We start from the raw sequence: 21,284 nt of genomic DNA on the forward strand, positions 1-21,284 counted from the left end.
ATAACCAGTTTTATAAAAAATGAAAAGAAGTAGCCAGTACCCTGAAACAGAAAGTGCATACAATAAGAAAGAAATGTATAAAATTTCTATAATAAATAATAATGCAAATACTAGTAAGGTGGCCGCGGCCAATTGCTTATCAAATAACATGCACACTTTTCATCCGTAGGTAAAATGTATAGATAGCAGTATCAATTCCATCAAGTATAACCAGCGGCGGATGTACGTAGAACCCACGTGCCCACCTTGAAATCCGAATTTATTTATGTTAGTTGTTTATTTTACTAAATGTGTGCACCTGATATTTTATTTGTATCTATCCATACGATCTTTTTTTTTTGTTATTAATACAAATATGTCTACCCTGAAAAATATTTCTGGATCCGCCATTCACTCTATCAGTTTAGCAACTTTATCACTTAATGATTTCGAGTCCTTCACAATATTCAATTGGATTCGAGATGCATGTCTCCTGTAAAAGCAGTGAAAGTAAAACAGTAAGCCTGTATCAGTAGATATTAAAAGTGATAAAAGTTTAGAAAGGTAGTCCAAACCAAAATGTGCTCTAGAAAATAGTTTACCATATGATGCATCGTAAATTCTTTCTGAAAATTGAAAGATATCAAAACTAGACTCAAGGCGGCATATATTCATAAGACAGTCAGAAGAAATTTTAATCCCAAGCTTATCATATGAATGTATTATTATTTTCTGAAGCAGATGAAAAGGTAACAGTAATTACTTGGGTGTTACAGTCATATCTTTCTTTGAGCTCTTTCATCGTCTACTTTTAGTAAAAACAATGGAGTTTATGGCAAACACCTTTTTGAAGAGTTTTTAATTTATTTGAGCATAAATAGTTGATCAATAGTAAAACCCTCCATTTTTACTATTTGGTAAACACCTTTTTAAAAGAGTTTATTGTGTAAAATAGTTGAAAATGAAACCTAGAAAATCCAACGATTTGGAAGAGTTGATTGCAAAATAAGATGTTAAATAATATATTTGACATTATTTTCCATAATTACATAATTACCATAAAACCTAATGTGTGTCACTCATCCATGTACCTACATGTGCAAAGAAAACAATGTAAATGGATGCAAATGAGGTGGAATGAATGAAATATCTTTTTGTCATGCATGTTTATGGCCTTTTCAGCCATGAATGCATGTCATGAGCTAAGAACTATATGATATAACATATGTGAACTAATGTATATGACTTAGGAGCTGATTTGAAGGAAAATGAGCTAAGAAATGAATGAATAAACATGCTTTCATTTCATCAATGAATTGAAACCTATCTGTAGCACCCCAACCCGTATCCGACCCGAATACGAATTCGAGATGTCAGCTTGACTTTTTGAAACCATATTCTTGTAAGATAACAAAACATTCGAACTTATATTGAGGAAATATGATAATATATTATTGAATTATGTCTGTTATAAAATTTTGAGGCAAAAACGTATTTATGAATAGTACTATACCATATGAACAGTACCGTGAACAATACCGTGAACAATAATGAATAGTACCGAATGTTAAAAAAATTTCAGATTGTTTCAGGAGTATCGATACCCCTGCTACAGGTACCAATACCTTGCTACAATACTGCTACAGTAACTTTCGGCAAAATACATAAATTTATAAAAATCTAAGTTTTCATTTACATTTACACATTTAAAACATTACAAAACTCAATCATATGATTTTACAAACCAATAAAAGCATATCGAATTCAAATCTTTATTACATGCCAACCACTATCATTATTACAAAATACATGCTATTTAATTCTTTTCTGATCCGATCTTTGGAAAGGAGGAACTGAACTGTCTTGCATAACTTTTATCAATCTTCCTCTTCTCGAAACCTACGTGTGAAACAATCACACGCTAAGTCATAGACTTAGTGAGGCATATAAAACATAATTATATGCTAACTGTAACTTCTACAATGCATGAACATTTGATACTACCTTATCATACCAAAGCATATATTCTTCTCTGTAACATATACATACAAGCATATATCATGTAACATAACATTATTAACATGCTTATCATTTCTCATTTTATCATCATTAATTTCTTTTTATACCATATCAACATATAATATAAACTCTAAATCACACTAAGGCATAAACAGTTTCCAATCTCATATACAAATACATTTCACTTAGAATACACACAGTATCACATATAATCTTATAAATACTTTTGATATCTTTTATAGGCCCATGTACATTACTGTGAACTTAAGGTATTTGAGTACATTGAGGTTGTGCACTTATGCTATCACCACAGCTCGTATAAGTCCCACTGAGTGGCATATGAAATTTGTCCCGAAAGACCTATGTATTTTTCCCGAAGGACCGCATAGACCCTCGACTCTTGGCATGCCAATTATACCACCAGCTCTCATATCACATAACATGGGCATTATCATTTATAACATTTCATATCATTGCTCTTATGATCACATATTTCTTTTCTTCTGTCACATACCACATGTATGTGTAAACATCTATCTCATATCATATAACGTATTGCATATTCATATGTCACATAGTTCATATCACTTTGCATGTAATCACGTAGGTTGTTTCATGTGGCTTATATCCTTTCTCATTTGTCATGCACATATTTCATAACATGTTCACATATTCATATATACATCCCATAGCACATAAATACATAACATGCATATCACATAGTTGATATCATATTTTTCATATATTCATGTAGTTCAGTATCACACATATAATAACATATGACACCTATACCTATTTTCATGTACTCATGCACAGATAAGATCACATAACATTTTAGAAGTTATTTCTTACCATAATAACTCCGTCACTCCTCATCATCACAAGCCATGTTTTAATTGATAAAATAAGTACAATTAAATTACACTCACTTTAGCCTTGCTTTGATTCAATCCTAATTCTTTGATTGTTCTGAAACTTGTTTAGGCTCAATATCTACATAAACATAACTTCCGAGATGATTATCAGAAGCCTAAACCTTATAACTTGATGCTAATAACTTAAGCTAGTTTAATGAACCAAAATTTTATTTTTCCTTTAGGAGGTATCGATACCTCCCCCTAGGGTATCAGTACCCCTATTAAAATCTGTAATTTTTCGTTCAAGAGGGTATCGGTACCTATTGAATGGGTACCGATACTCTTTACCCAGAAATCACATTTTTAAGCCCGAAAATCATCAAGTCTTCACTCAATTCTTCTATTTTAAACCCCTATCGTGTCATTAAACCAAACTACCATTACATAAACCAACTTATATCCATATAAACCATCTTTATCCTTAAAATTCCATCTTTCATATGGAAATCAATAATCATACCAAATTTTCAAGATACTCTAAATCCAATTCTATCACTTCATATATCTTAATTAAGTTGATGACAAGTCAATTTAGTTTCAAATTCAACTTATCAACTCTTTTCCAAAATTCACTTAAAAACCCATTTTCTTTAATCTTTCATAACTTCTTAATCTTTGATTTTAAGACAACTTAAGCTTTCCTTAAGCTTAGTATCACCTAAGGATCAAAACCCAACCTTTAATTCACAAATAATCAACTAATTAGAAACTCACCTTTTTGCTTGTATGCTCCATGGTGGGAAGAGAAGAGATGAGAGAATTGTGTGGAATCACAATGGATTCCATGTGGGTTTCCCTTATCTTATAAGGGAAATAAAAATCTTTCATGTCAAATGACCATTTTGCCCTTTAATTCTTTTAATAATTACTAACAACTCTTCAGGAAATACTTTAAAATAAATCATTGAACTTTTCAACTTTTCCACTTTAATCACCAAATTCTAAAATTTTACAATTTAGTCACTAACCCGTAGTTTGGGATGTTACAAATCTCCCCTCATTTTAAGAAAATTCGTCCTCGAATTTTCACTGCACACATTGATAAGAACATATCTTCTAATGTTCTCATGTTGTTTCCTTTGTTTAATTTTTCCTTCCTTTAGTTCTTTAACTAACTTTTTCCCTTATTCATTCATCTATTGTCTCTTATCATATAAACAGTAACCAATAACCACATCCATTTCTGTCTTTTCTCTCCTTTGATTCTGTATTTTCCTTTGATCTTTCTAAAATCCATATAATGTTACTCATCATATAGACAGTAACATCCATTTTCATCATTCAACATCATAATTTCATTTTCAATTATCTTGTAACAATAACCAAACTCTTATTCCTTCATAATTTGACCAAGAACACAACCTTAAATCTTCTTTAATTATGATTAACATATACTTTACGGAATTAAACAATCTTTCACACCACCTTGCACACTTTTCGTATTTCTATATCGAACTTATCATCTAACTTCATATAACCTTGATCACATCTGATCCTTTATACTTCATTTTCATTTCTTATTCCATTATTTCTTCAAATCAAAATCTCCTTATACATAGTTCATATCTTTTAATTCAGTTCACATACTTTTTTTTTCCTATCACTTATATTCATCTCTAATTACTGATCTTATCACATCTTTATAACTTTGATAATCAGTTTTCTTATACATAATCTTATTCTTCACCATCTCTTGTACTTGTATTTTTCTTCCTCAAAGCTCCCTTTAAACTTGTAAGTACTCTTCTCTTTGCCTTCATCATATCTATATGATCTAAATACATAACCATATTCAATCCATGTCATACTTAATTAACTCACTTTATCTTTTCTTTCAATCTTATAACTCTATCACCTTTACTATTAGTTAGTAAATATCGTTGTTCAATCTAGGCACATGCCCTAATCATTAATCATATACCCCTTTTCCAATTAGAATTATCTCAAAATAGTTTACTAACTTATCAATATACATTCATTCTCATCCACCATGAATTTCCTTTGTTCACACTCAACCTTTCAACATCAACTCTATCACCTTTACTATTATAGTTAGTAAATATCAGTTGTTCAATCTAGGCACATGCCCTAATCAATTAATCATATACCCCTTTTCCAATTAGAATTATCTCAAAAATAGTTTACTTAACTTATCAAATATACATTCATTCTCATCCACCATGAAATTTCCTTTGTTCACACTCAACCTTTCAACATCTTCCATCTTATAAATAATCATCGATGTACCTATTTCTTTAAACTCTTCCGAAACAATAATCATATCAATGAATCTTATATTATTCTCATTATAACATTTGTTTGCCATAATTTAACTCAACGGCAGAGCAACTAAAATACTTCATATAAATTCTCCACTTTAGAATAGTGTAGATCCTTTAACATTGTTCTGTTGCACATTCAATTTTCCGAACACAATCCTTAACTTTTTAATCTAGGGTACGACCCTTATCAATCCTATCATATACCTTCTTTTCCGTCAAAATTTTCCTTAACGGTATCTTACTCAACTTTTTAAACTCAAACTTTTACTTATACACAGTACTATTCCTCTGTTTCAAAATCAAATTTGTCTTATAAATTGGTCACCGATATACTCATTCTTAAAGTTTTCTATTACTATTTATCTTCTCTTAAACATATAAATCCTTATCTACTTCACCACATCACATTACATAATTAATATATACAACTGTATCCGAATCCACTTCATATTTGGTTATCATAACCTAACAATATCTTATATTCCAATACATTTCCATCACATAATTTTGTTAGCCATCGCTAACTCTTTCCATCATAATGCAAACCCCTTATCATATCCACACTCTTGCTTATACACAATACTATTTATACGTCTACTATTCCTTTTCATATATCACCTATTCAATAAATCTTTCGTGCTATCATAAACTTCACTTCATTACTTTAATTCTTTCATTACCTTTTTCCCTTATGCTTTTACATTACTTTCATATCATTTATACTTATCCCTCTTTATCCTTTTAACTTTCTATCAATCCTTAGTTTTCGTCAAACATACAAATTCTTTAACTATAATACACTCACTATCACATTACTTTATTATTCAACTTATTTCTTTCAATCAAAATGTAAACCTTCATCAAACTATCCATATATATATATTCTTTCCAGTCAAAATAATTCATCCTCTATTTCCTTCACTTATCAACTTTCATTCTCACTCGTTCATAATATAATTCCTTTGGTTCAAATTCAACCATTCCATATACCTTTGTCTTATAACTGATCAGTGACATACATATTCTTAAACACTTCTTTGGTCTTTTAATATTCTCCAATTAACATCCATCTCTTCCACTTTATCTTGTCCATGCTGTAAAGAAACTATTCTATTTCAGAATGATAAAGTTCCTTTAATACTATAATTTCCAATCTGCCTGAACTGATTGGCTTTATTCTCTGGCGGAGAATACAACTAATTCATATATGGTTTAAAGTTGGAAACCAAAATCTCTACCTTTCTTTGATGGTGCTTAACTTTATTAAGCACTAATTTTCTTAATCATCTGATATTTTTGTTCTCCAATCCTTTCATTCTGAGCTCTCTCAAGAACTTAACGCGATTAACCATTTCTTGAAATGATAACAAATTGAAAACCAATAACACTCTTTTAATTTAAGGCGCAAGCCCTAAACAACCAATCACATGTATCATTTTTAATCAGAATCAACTCAATAATAAATCTGCTTAACTTATTAAACTTATACTCATACACATGCACATGTAATTCCCTTGCTACAAGCTCGTATATTCTAGCTTCATTTGTCTTATAAACTGGTCATCGATGTACTTATTCTTGAACTCTTTTACAAATAATACCCACATCACTGAATCTTTTAACATTCTCATGGTGACATTTGTTCACCGTATTCTAACTTGCCCAAGTAGTAACGAAACTACTCAATTTAATTTCTCCACTTTGGAAAAATGAACACCTTATAGCATTATCTTCATATCATTTATCCAAAGGTCTGTAACAACAGAACCTTTCTCAAATTCACCCTTGAACTCGGGTGCTTTTAACTCTTTTAACTATTTCGATACATTCATTCTATGAGTTAAAGAAGTATAAAATTGAAAACACATCATAATATCATTCAACATCATGAAATAATCTCTAATCTTATATAGGCACTCCCTGAGGTGTTCACTCCTCTCCCTGCCTGGCCAGGGCAGGTGAATTGCTATTACCTTCAGTCTATGGCCTTGGGCTTCACTTTGGAAACTCTCATGATCATACATCTAATATAACATAATACATTAACTCTATTATCAAGACAACATACTCCTTACACTATCATATAAAAAAAATTCACTTTGTGTTGGCATGCATACTTTTTAAAACACTTTTGACTTCTTCTTTAGCCTAGAATCGGCTAAACCGTAGCTCTGATACCATTAAATGTAACACCCCAACCCGTATCTTACCAGAATACGAGTCCAAGATGTCACCTTGACTTTTTGAAACCATATTCTTATAAGATAGCAAAACATTTGAACTTATATTAAGGAAATATGATAATAATTAATGACTTATGTCCTTTACAAATTTTGAGGAAAAATATTTATGAATAGTACTATACGGTATGAACAATACCGTGAACAGTAATGAACAATACCGAATGTTAAAAAAATTTCAGATTGCTTAAGGGGTATCAATACCCCTGCTACAGGTATCGAAACCCTGCTACAGTACTGCTACAGTAACTTTCGGCAAAATACGTATAAATTTATAAAAAATCTAAGTTTTCATTTACATATACACATTTAAAACATTAAAAAACTCAATCATATGATTTTACAAACCAATAAAAGCATATCGAATTCAAATCTTTATTACATGCCAACCACTATCATTATTACAAAATACATACTATTTAATTCTTTTCTGATCTGATCTTTGGAAAGGAGGAACTGACCTGTCTTGCATAACTTTTATCAATCTTCCTCTTCTCGAAACCTACGTGTGAAGCAATCACACGCTAATTCATAGACTTAGTGAGGCATATAAAACATAATTATATGATAACTGTAACTTCTACAATGCATGAACATTTGATACTACCTTATCGTACCAAAGCATATATTCTTCTCTGTAACATATACATACATGCACATATCATGTAACATAACATTATTAACATGCTTATCATTTCTCATTTTATCATCATTAATTTCTTTTTATACCATATCAGCATATAATATAAACTCTAAATCACACTAAGGCATAAACAATTTCCAATCTCATATAACAAATACATTTCACTTAGGAATACACACAGTATCACATATAAATCTTATACTTTGATATCTTTTATAAGCCCATGTACATTACTGTGAACTTAAGGTATTCGAGTACATTGAGGTTGTGCACTTATGTTATCACCACAGTTCGTATAAGTCCCACTGAGTGGCATATGAAATTTGTCCCGAATGACCTATGTATTTATCCCGAATGACCAATGAATTTGTCCCGAAAAACCTATGTATTTGTCCCAAAGGACCGCATAAACCCTCGACTCTTGGCATGCCAACTATACCACCAGCTCTCATATCACATAACATGGGTATTATCATTTATAACATTTCATATCATTGCTCTTATGATCACATATTCTTTTCTTCTGTCACATACCACATTTATGTGTAAACATCTATCTCATATCATATAACATATTGCATATTCATGTGTCACATAGTTCATATCACTTTGCATGTAATCACGTAGGTTGTTTCATATGGCTTATATCCTTTCTCATTTGTTCATTTACATATTTCATAACATGTTCACATATATTCATATATACATCCCATAGCACATAAAATAACATAACATGCATATCACATAGTTGATATCATATTTTTCATATATTCATGTAGTTCAGTATCACATATGGCATATAATAACATATGACACCTATACACATTTTCATGTACTCATGCATAGATAAAGATCACATAACATTTTAGAAGTTATTTCTTACCATAATAACTCTGTCACTGGCTCATCGCAAGCCAATGTTTAATCGATAACATAAGTACAATTAATTTGCACTCACCTTAGACTTGCTTTGATTCAATCCTAATTCTTTGATTGTTCTAGAACTTGTTTAGGCTCAATATCTACCTAAATAACTTCCGAGATGATTATCAGAAGCCTAAACCTTATAACTTGATGTTAATAACTTAAGCTAGTTTAATGAACCAAAATTTCATTTTTCCTTTAGGGGGTATCGATACCTCACCCTAGGGTATCGGTACCCCTATTAAAATCTGTATGTTTTCGTTCAAGAGGGTATCGATACCTATTAAATGGGTACCGATACTCTTTGCCCAGAAATCACATTTTTAAGCCTGAAAATCATCAACTCTTCACTCAATTCTTCTATTTTAAACCCCTATCATGTCAATAAACCAAACTACCATTACATACACCAACTTATATCCATATAAACCATCTTTATCCTTAAAATTCTATCTTTCATATGGAAATCAATAATCATACCAAATTTTCAAGATGCTATAAATCCAATTCTATCACTTCATATCTCTTAATTAAGTTGATGACAAGTCAAATTTAGTTTCAAATTCAACTTATCAACTCTTTTCCAAAAATTCAATTAAAAACCCATTTTCTTTAATCTTTCATAACTTCTTAATCTTTTGATTTTAAGACAACTTAAGCTTTCCTTAAGCTTAAGTATCACCTAAGGATCAAAACCAAACCTTTAATTCAACAAATAATCAACTAATTAAGAAACTCACGTTTGCTTGTATGCTCCACGGTGGAGAAGAGAAGAAGATGAAGAAGATGAGAGAATTGTGTGGAATCACAATGGTTTCCACGTGTTTCCCTTATCTTATAAGGGAAATAAATCTTCATGTCAAATGACTATTTTTCCCTTTAATTCTTTTAATAATTACTAACAACCCTTTATGAAATACTTTCAAATAAATCATTGAACTTTTCAACTTTTCCAATTTAATCCCCAAATTCTAAAATTTTACAATTTAGTCACTAACCCGTAGTTTGAGATATTACACTATCTAATGAATGCAAGACTATTATAATCAATAACATGCTTGAAATAACTTATGTAGCAAGTAATATAAAGATGTGGATAATTATGTAAGTGACTAATTGATAAAACTCATAATTAACAACCTTAGCATAATATATCTTATTAGTTCATAAATGTTCAGAATGATGCAAAGAAAGTAAAGTAATATAAAGTTCCCTTGAAGACTAAGTAAATGATGCTTGAAAATTGTGAGAACAAGCTATCACCCCTTGCATTTCTTTAAGGCGACTTGTTCTCAAATCGGAGTCTTTAGTATGCTTGAAGGGTCTGACGTTGTGTCATTGCAAATGCTTAGCTATTTGTTCAATCTCCTCTTTCAGAAAAGGATTGTATCCTTTAGAGGAATGGGTACTTCCGATAGGTACCTTTTCATAAGATTTCCTAATAGGCCTTTCTTTGGAGTATAATATACCAACATGTACCTTTTGGAAAAACTTCTTTAAAGGGTATCTTAGTTGGAAGTGACCTTTCATTTGGTTTTCCCTGAAAGATGAAAAGGCATGATGTTTCAAATGAAGGGAACATACCTTTGAAGACATGGATTGTGACTCTTGGTGAGAAGTTGTGCCTTTAAACCCCAACCAACATTATTTATGGAGTTCCTTTTAAATTCCAACAATGAATCATCGCATTCTTCATAAAAAAATTTGATTTCATGCATTGTCCATCTTCAACTTTCAATAGTGGTTTATATTTTTGCAAGGCCTCTACAATACCTTCATGTGAATCTGAACGTGTTGGACTTCTTTAGGCGTCATAGACACCAAAGTGTCATTGCCTCCTTCATTCTTAAAGGAGTATTGGTTGTGATAATAATAATAATGGCCCTTTTGTCATACTGTCATGGAGTCCCAGTAGAATGTGACTAGCATGCATAGGGACTACATCACAAAGTACCTCGTCCTTGTAGATACTAATGAAAATGGAATTAGGACATGTTTATGACATTTAACTTACCTTCTTCATTGAGCCATTGAAGTTTATATGGAGTCAGATGTTTTAAAGTTCTCAAGCCTTATTTATCCATCATAATACTGCTGGCTACATTTGTGCAGCTTCCTCCGTCAATACACGGTACAAACCTTGTCCTTGACAAGACATCTTGTGTGAAATATATGTTCCTTTGTATTTCCTCTTTAATTGATTGGGATTAGAGACACCTTTTCAAAAACAAGTATCTCCTCACCAACATCAATCTCTCGTTCATCTAGTTGCTCTTCAAAAATTTCTTGTTCCTCTTCATGAACAAGTTCTTTGAAATCTGAAACGACCTCTCCATTGTCTAGTAATATCATAGTATTTCGGTTGGAACATTGGCTTGCAACATGTCCTTTTCCAAAGCACTTGAAACATTTGATGTCTCTTGATCGTTAAAGTGTTTGTTTGTTTTTCTTTACCCTTGCTGAACTCCCCCACTTGTTTCGTTCTGGATCCTTCAATATTATCTTTCACCTGGACCGAAGTTGGCTTTAAGAAAGTGTTGGGCTCTTGTTTCCATTTGGTGGTTAAATAGTTGCTACTTCTGTTGAAGACCTTCATTTTAAGTTGTCACTCAATCTTCATAGCCATGTGTACCATCTCCAAATCACATAATGCTGTAATTCAACAAGGTTAGCAATTTCAAGATTTCAGTGAGATAAAACCTGCCATAGTTGTTTCTCTATCTTCATCAATATTGGCTCGAATCATCATGGCTATTTAAATTTCCTTAAAATAGTCTTCAACACTCTTTCTTCATTGTTTGAGATTTTAAAGCTTGTGATAGAGATCACGGTGATAATGAGTGGTATGAACCTTTTTCTCATAATGGCCTTCAATTTTTCCCAAGTGTTGATTTAGATTTCACCATTTCTTATTCTTGAACTTATTAATTGGTCCCACCAAACGAGAGCATAGTCCACAAATTCCATAGCAGCAAGTCGTACTTTCTTTTGCTCCGTATAGTTTTGGTATTCAAAGATATGCTCGAGTTTGATTACCTAGTCAAGATAGGCTTCTGTATCAGTTTGTCCTTGAAATCGAGGAATTGTTACCTTGATGTTGCTGAAGTTATCATTTTGATATCTTCCCCCTTGATTCCTATGAAATTCTCTTCTAGATCCTTGGGATACTTGATCTACCTCAGCCTGGTCTTCCTCTTCAAGTTCTTCTTCAAGTCTAGGGTGTGTTGTTCTATTGCCTAAGGATGCTTCAACTTGATTAGTTCTATCATGTAAGGGCTCTAATTCCAATTTAATAATCTCGCCATCTCATGCATAATTGCTTAAGTTTGTAAATTTGGGCTTCTCTTACAGGTGATTGTCCTAGACTCTGAGGCATGATAGTGAAAATAAAGAAAAGGAAATATGTAAAATACCTTACAAATATTGCTCTCACAAAGCCTCACGAGTTCACTCCAAGGAAAAATTTAAATGACACTCAATCCGCTCGTGTTTGCACTCTAGGACTTCAAGGCTTTTACTTGTCCTCTTTTAGTCTCCCACGTTCTAGCCTTTTTCCTCTCAGTCTCTTTGTCTCGAGTTCTAAGTAGACTTTACTCAAAACAATATCAAGTAATTCTTACTTGCTGTGCGTCGGCTGCAAATGGTCAGTAGGTATGGAAAAACAAATATAACGTAATAAGATGGCTTCGAATTAAGAAAGAAAAGAAGAAAAGGGGTTACTTACAACAAAGTCACTTTACAACATTTCTATCACCACAATCAATTAGAAATGCTTACTTGAATTTCTTTGTGATGAGAACTTATTGTTTGTGCTTTCAACTTCTTTTTGTTTGCAATTTTCCTTTTCTTTTGTCGACACCGTTTTTCACCGGGCAGGGAAAAGACGATACCGACTCGGGGGTTTTTCTTTTGAAAAGATTTATGAAATGTAGGGAGTCACCACCAATCATTTAAGGTGTGATTAGGACACATAAAATCCAGGTGATTTTAATAAAACAATTTATTTTTATCAAAATATCAAGTTTTGAGGTTTACAAAAATCTAGAAATCAGGTTCGGGAGTTAGTTACGCGTGGGGAAGGATTAGCACCCCCACACAGCCCACAAATTGGTACCTAGTTGATTACCCTATATTTAAAATAAAAAATTTTGAGTTTGATTTTATTCAATTTGAAAATCATTACGGATGCAAAGTTGAAAAGGTATTCATTTATTGAGATCGATAGCATTCGTTCCCAAGTGTAGATCAATTATTGTGCCTAATAACTAAATATTGCCTCGTTTTTAGAAAATCATGAAGCGGTCTTTGAAAAGGTTGTCAACCTATTTTGGGAATCACCAATAGTCACCCCAGAGCATATTTGCCAGAGATATACCATTAATTCCCTAATAAGTGAACATTGCCTAGGTTTAAAAAACAATGCAATCAAACAAATTTTTATTCGTCCTAATTACTCTAAGGGTAAATTAATGTTTTTTCTAGCTTAAAGTGTCAAATTATTAAAATTAAAGGACCTAGAGGCATAAACCTAAAAGTGTAGAACCTAATATTAACTATATTTGATTTTAATAAATTATCGGATGGAATAATCGAGATGGTTCCTCGAGCATTGAGGCGAGCGCCAACTCGAATTATTCCCTAAATTAAGGGGATCAATTTGAAATTAAGCATAAAATGAAGGCTCTAATATATTAACCTATTAAATTTTAATTATTTGTGCGGTTCGAATAATTAATTCAGGACCTTGAGCAAAAGCGAGAACAAAATTAAGAATTCGTTAAAATTTAAAAATTAATTACGAATCGAATAATTAAGGAGTTGAAGGACTAAATTAAAATTAATATTTTGGTAAAGGCTAAGGATAAGTAATTATATTATCATATACTCTCAATGTAAGATATTATTATAAACTAATAAAATGTGTTTGATATATTCATAAATAAAAAACATGTAATATGTACATAATATAATATAAGTAATATAAAAAATATTAATAAATGTAAAATATAATGTAAATAGTAAAAAATATCACAACATTTAATGATATAATATAATATAGTAAAAACATATCACAACATTTAATGATAATAAAATAATAAAAGTTAGATATATACATACATATACACGTAAATATAGGAGAATAATTGTTAATCCCATACAATTAATACAAACATATTTGTACAAATAAACATATATATTCATGCAATTAATGTTTACCTATTACCATGAAGTAAATGCAAATGTAAATATGAAGAATAATTTTTAATGGGCTAATATTAAAGGAAATAAATACAAATACTAACATGATTATGATTCTAAATGGATGGAAAGTAAGCTTATTTGGTAATTACATGTAAATAAAGGAAACTAAAATAAATGTAAAACTTAATATACAAATAATAGTTACTTTGACTAAATTAAAAAAAATAAATGATCATAATTATATTAAATAAGTAAACAAAAATATAGATTAAAATTAAAAGGTAAGAAATTAAATGGCTAGAACAATAAATACAAAAACAGTAAATACAAAAGCTGCAATATGGACTAAAATATAAAACATGCGTGAAATAAGAGGGACTAAAGGAAAATAAACCATCTCTTGAAGTCTAAAAAATCTGTGAAAATAAAAAGGAAAAATTAAAAAGTTAGTCCACAAAAATTTAAAAAATGAAAAGGTCACTACCAATGACCAAAGTGTAAAAACACGCTAAAAATGGGACTAAAAGAATATTACCAAATTACAAAAAAATGGAAAAAATTCTAAAAATTGACCCTTCCAGTGACCTTTTTGTAAAAATGAGGGAATACTTGGGGACTAAAAAGTAATTTCCACTGAAATTGTTCTAAAAAAAAGAAGAGAGAAAAGCTCCCTCTCTAGAATCTGGCCATTGCCGACCACTGTTCGGGCGCTACCGCCTGGGGGGCAGTTGGCCATCAAAATTCACGGGGAGGCTCGTCTTGGGATCCTTTTAACGGATCTAGGCTCGATTTCGCATGAAATGGCTTCCATCTCCGTGAAGACGACCAAGATCGTTCGTCTTTTCAGTCTCCAATGACTCCACCGATGATTCAAGGTAACCCCGATTCCCTCTTTTTTTATTTATTCATTTGTTTTTTCAAAAATAGGTTTGTTGTGATTATTATTCCAAAAAGGCCTCTATTTTATTTTTATTTTGATAAAACACAAAAAAACAAAAACAAAAACAAAGCTATTTGAAATTGGAAAACAAGCAAAGTAATAACCTTGGAACTTTTGATATTATTGCTTCGAAAAAAGTTACAATATTTTTTTGACCGACCCTTTTTACAGATTTTCGTTCGGGTTTTATACTCAATACAAAGGAAAAACAAATGATCATATTTTGTTTCTTTCTTTGTGTCTTCTGCAGGTAGTGAAGTGTTGGAATGGTGGTGTGCATGCAAGGCTTTGGCCGGTACTGGTGTAGAGGACGGTGATTTTTGATTGGGGAGAGGGGACTACCCTTAGGGTTAGGGTAGACCCGGGTCGGGTCTGGTCGGGTCAGATTTTGGGTCGGGCTGGAGGTTTAGTTGGGTTATTTTTTAGGTTTTGAGATTTGAACTTTAAAATAATAAACGTGTTTTTAGTTGAGTTTAATTGGTTTAGTTTGAAAAATGGTGATTACAAATGCCCCTCTTTGCTCGTTATTGTGAAACAGGAATGAAGTAAAGATAAAAATCACCATTTTTCATCTTGGTCTCTTTTGTCACGCTGCAACTCTCATTGGGAATGTGAAATCTTTTATTTCTGTGAATCATCAAGTCCTTGCTGCAAATGATGTCATTCTCTTGGCTAAGTCTTCATCTTGAGTTCTTCAAGATACGAGTTCTTCTCATCATGATCATTCTCTGTGAAATGGCCCGAAGGACTTACGCATCATGCTATAAAGACTTACTGATGGATCAAAGGACTTACTCATCATGAAACCCTTGAAAATCAAGCTTAGTTTCTTTAAAATTATTTTGAAATATCATGTTGTTTGGGTAGCGTGCCCCCATCAAGATTCAACTCCATATGTGATGATTCGAGTAACGAAATGTTGAAAACATCCTGCCTGAGGTCTTATTCATCTTGCTTGAAATACTTATAAATGGCCCAAAGGACTTACGTATCTTGCTCGAAAGACTTACTTATGGCCCAATGACTACTCATCATGAAACCCTGAAAATCAAGCTTGGTTTCTTTATAATCTTTCTTTTGAAAATATCATGTTGTTTGGGTAACGTGGCCCGATATCAGAGTAATGATTTTCTTGGATTGGGCTCATCAATTCTTGAGGTTCTGCCAATCGGAATATAATTCCCTTCATTCAAGGCTTGGTTTTATCTTTTTTTTCTTTTTCTTAAAAAATTTGTAAGACATGTGTTATTAGCAACCCTCTTTTGACTTCCAAATAGAGATCTCGGTCTTCCTTCACTTGATCACTCTTGTATGGAATCTACCCCCAACATCAACACGATCAAGATAATCATCCGGAACAATCATGTCCCTTCATCTTCTATCATTTGTCTTGTTTCTTCAACATGATTCAGAAGACATGCTTTCTCCCTTGAATTCTTATTGCGATCAGGTAGATGACTGGGTACTTTGCACGTCTTTGCTTGCCCTTCCGATCAGAATGTTTCAAGAGTCCTTACCAACTGCAGCGTGATGGTTCAATTCAAGGTGAGCTCTTTTTGTGTTCATGTTCGACCCTGGCACTCCAAGATACGGGGGTCATTCACCATGTCTGTTTGGTTTGAATCTTGTTATCTTAACAACATCTGGTTTTGGTAATACGTCACTGTGAGTACTCATGGTTCTCTTTCTACCAAAATCTTGATCTCGAATGGCCTCGCTCTTGTGTCACTAATCAACAATATTAAGGAATAGCTTGAAGGCTTCTCTTCATAATTACTACTAGGTGGATAATTGTCTTTCATTTTTGCTGTGAGCTGGGATATGTGATGTATTTGACTAAGGCGATCATCTTTCTTAATAACGTCGTATGAAGTGTTAGAAGTTCTATCCTCTAGTCCTTATGATCTCTCGAATTATTTTCTTTTAATAAGTGTTTTATTGTTCTGGTATCGTTTGTTCTTTTTCTCCGGTATGGGCAAAATGAGCTTTACCAGCTTCAATGACCTTTTTCACTTGAGATTGTCTTGTTTGAATTTTTTTGCTTTTCTTTTATTTTAAAAATGTGAAAATGTTGAATAAATTCAAAGGTGGTTATTTTTCTTCCAGCTCACAATCAAAACAAATGTAGAAAGAGTTCATGAATATCAAATAAGTCAAATTTTCTTTTAATCCTTAAAAAATTATATATGTTTGAAAAGTGTAAAGATTAAAGATGATATAAGACTTACGACATGGGAAGTCATGTGTTTCAGGTTAATCTAGGGAGGTAATGTGTTTCAGGTTGGCTTCTTGTGTCCTTGATTCTGGCATTTTATTGATCTAACAAAGCAGTTGTCATGCTTCTCTTTGGAAATGTTTACTAGTTCTCAGTCCACATAAGCGCCTTTGGATTGTGTAATGCTTTATCAAGAGATGTGTAAGATTGTCTTTCTGTGTAGTGGTTGACAATCTTCGTGATCAAGCTGCCTTTTCAGGTTTCAACTCGAATTCTTCTTTTTTTTTTCAAGACGTCATCTAAATTTACGTCTTGAACCCTCCTTTTATTGTTTTTCCCTATCACACATTTAAATTTAGAAAACTAATTTTGGAAAATAAAATTAACCCTGAGGGCAGAATTAAATATGAAGATAGTCCACTAAATCCATGTATTATTAGAAGGGACTTTTTCAGGCACATGACGTAGGCTAGGGATCACTGTTATGAAAGAAATGGATAAATAGGCCCAAATAAGTGTTAAGGGTTATCGAACCAATGATCAATTTGTTCTATTGTCTTCAATATACTCAACTTGAATATTCTAACGTGTCTTTATTCTCTTTTTATTTGTTTGGTGTTCTATGATTTTCTCGCGAATGATTTTAAATCTTTGAACAACTCATCTTGAAGTATTTGATCGGTTTTCTTTCTTATTTCTTATTTATTCTTTTTTTTTATTTTTTCCCTTTTTTTTTGTTTTTCTCTTTCTTCTTTTTTATGTTTTTCTATTTTTCCATTCCCTTTTTTTCTATCTTTCTTGTTTCTCTTTGTGTTATCAACTTGATTTGATCTTCGAGCCCTTCATATTTTGTTTACCTCTCAGTATCTTGATATTTCTCAATTTATTTCACCATGACTTACTTCTGTAGCAAAATCTGGATTGATGATCTTCACTATGCAAGCATATGTCATCACCTTTCCCCTCCAATGTGGGGGTGATCCTTGGTTAGGGTTGAATCAGAAGAAAACATATTATAGGCTCAAAGCTAAATGAAACAAAATCGTCATCATCTCATACATGGAAGTCTTTGTAAGAGGTATCCCCAAGGAGGACGAGTGTTCAGGATTAACCTTATTTTAATGAAAATAGTGTAATTAATGCATGATAGAATTATTTCAATGATTCCCTTTATTCTTCTTCTATTTGTCCATTGCCCCAATTATTCGAATTCTCAAAACTTAATCCGCAACACTCCATCTTGTCTTTCTTGTAGGAAAGGTTCTCGTTATGCCCCCAAGATTTATTGAGGTTGGGAAATGAATATTAGTTTTGTGTCTAGGAAGGGAAATTTGTGACTTTAAAGTCATTACTCTGAAAAAGGTATTGTTATGGAAAGGTTATTTCTGTTTGAGAAAAAGTACATGTTTTGGTGTCTCAAGGGATAAATGAATGACTTTATGGTTTTCGGGGGAAGTGATGTCAAGGTCCGGTCTTTTGGTAGTAAATGTATGTTAATTCGGGTAAGAAACCAACAATGGTATTTCGGTTTTGGATGGGTATGGAAGGTCTAATTTTGCCACTTGTAAAAGATCTATAATTAATGAAGTAGTCAAATAACCTTTAATTCATTCGATATTCAAAGAACTACAAGATTAAAACGACATAAGCTCAATCAACAAATTATTTATTGAGAAAACAAAGAAAGAACAAAACACGTTCAACATGACAAAGTCGATGCTATAAGGTTTCATAGTGGATGAAGATTTTTTTGATTCGCACCAGGAGTCTCAAATTAAAGGTTTATGCTCCTGTGTCAAACAAATTTGGGCCTTACTTCTCAGTACCCCACGGATCTTGATGATGTGCCTCAAACTTCATACGACGCTAACATCACATCCATAGCTCTCAATTCTTTCTAAGAACGAATCGGTGTCTTCTTCTTACCTCAAAACGTTTATAAAGAGACTCTCCACAAGTTATTCCTTGGATCTGTGATTAATGCACGTTGAGATGTAATGTATACCATGTAATATACAATGCATATACGTTAATGTGAAGATTCCCAGGCAAATGCAAAATGAGTGTGCAAAATGCGAGAACAAGGTCTAGTCCGTCTATAAGTTGTCCCGCTCCTGCGAGCATCTGGTACTGCATCATCTGTAAACTTATACTTCATCTCCTACTTTCAGAAGTCATTTGAGCTAGTTCGTGATCTTCAACTATTGTCTTCAGCGTCGAATCTTCTTGAATCCCACTTGTTACTCAGCAGGTATACGTCGGCTTCCAGTAGGTAGAGTCTCCTTGACGCTGCTCGATCTAGTAGAGCATCTTTGAATTTCTACCGATCCAAGCGAAAGGCATTGTTGTGGTATTGTTTTTCAAGAACCTTCTAAACGATTGGTTATTAAGGGATCAATACCTTTGAATGATATGTCATCATGCAAAATGAAACAAGATCAGACAAAAGGAAATCAATGTTATTAGAAACAAGACAAAAAGAATCAAGTTAGTTGAAATTATTAGTCAAAAAAATGTAATCTTAGCATAAATAATTAAATTCGACTCAAAGTTGAGACTAAAAAATAAAGCATACAGAGGAAATTAATTATCCTAACTGCATGCGTTCTAGTTCTCTTAGGCTGTCCACATGGCTCTAGCGGTGTAGGTTTACTATATGCCTTATATGTGGTTGGTTCTAGCAAAGGTTCCCGAGTAATTTTTAATCTGCTAAGGTTGACCCTAATTCTATCCCATTACAGAATGGCGAATCGGGTTCAGCTTAGGGGAACACACCACTAAAAGCGTACTAAGATCTGATCTGGATAGGCAACTTAGGGTGCTTTCCAGAGATACTTTATCAGACCCACACAAGGAAACCCAATGCTCCTCGTGAAGTGTGGCGTTTCTCCCTACTTAAGTAAACTGAGTTTGAGCTTGGGTTTAGAGCTATGATATACAACAACCTTAAATAATTTCACGAAAGTGTAAGCATTAACCAGAGAGAAAAACTATTTTCTTTTGAAATAACATAGTGAACCGTAAATTAAATAAGATCAAACTCATAATTTCCAAAATCATAAATATAGGGTAACCAACTTGTGGCTCAACTCTAAATTGTTTTAAAACAAAAACATCCCTAATAGAGTAGCCAAGTTGTCGACACTGTTTTCACTCAGGTGGGGAAAAGACCGATACCGACTCAGGGGTTTTCTCATTGAAAGATTTATTGAAATGTAGGGAGTCGCACCAATCATTTAAGCTGCGATTGGACACCATAAAAACCAAGTCATTTTAATAAAATAATTTTTTAATTAAAATTCCAAGTTTTGAGGTCTGCAAAAATCCAGAAATCAGGTTCAGGAGTCGGTACGCGTGGGGAAGGATTAGCACCCTCAAAGCGCCAAAAATTGGTACCTATTTGATTACCCTATATTTAAATTCTGAAGTTTGAGTTTGATCTTTATTCAATTTGAAAATTACGGATGCAAAGTTGAAAGGGTTCGTTTATTGAGACCGATAACATTCACTCCCAAGCATAAATGCGGAAGATCAACTATTGTGCCTAATAACCGAATATTGCCTCTTTTTTAGAAAATCATGATGCGGTCTTTGAAAGGATGTGGACCGAAAATGTGGACCTATTTTGGGAATCACCAATAGTCACCCCCTTAGCATACTTGCGAGAGATATACCATTAATTCATAATAAGTGAACATTGCCTTAGGTTTTAAAAAATAATACAATCAAACAAATTTTTATCTGTCCTAATTACTCTAAGGGTAAATTAACGCTTTTTCTAGCTTAAAGTGTCAAATTATAAAAATTAAAGGACCTAGAGGCATAAACGTAAAAGTGTATGATCTAATATTAACCCTATTTGATTTTAATCAATTATCGGATCGAACAACCGAGATGGTTCCTCGAGCATTGAGGCGAGCGCC

The sequence above is a fragment of the Hibiscus syriacus genome, unplaced genomic scaffold (genome assembly GCF_006381635.1).
Source record: "Hibiscus syriacus cultivar Baekdansim isolate YM2019G1 unplaced genomic scaffold, ASM638163v2 tig00117007_pilon, whole genome shotgun sequence".
NCBI classification, from domain to species: Eukaryota; Viridiplantae; Streptophyta; class Magnoliopsida; order Malvales; family Malvaceae; genus Hibiscus; species Hibiscus syriacus.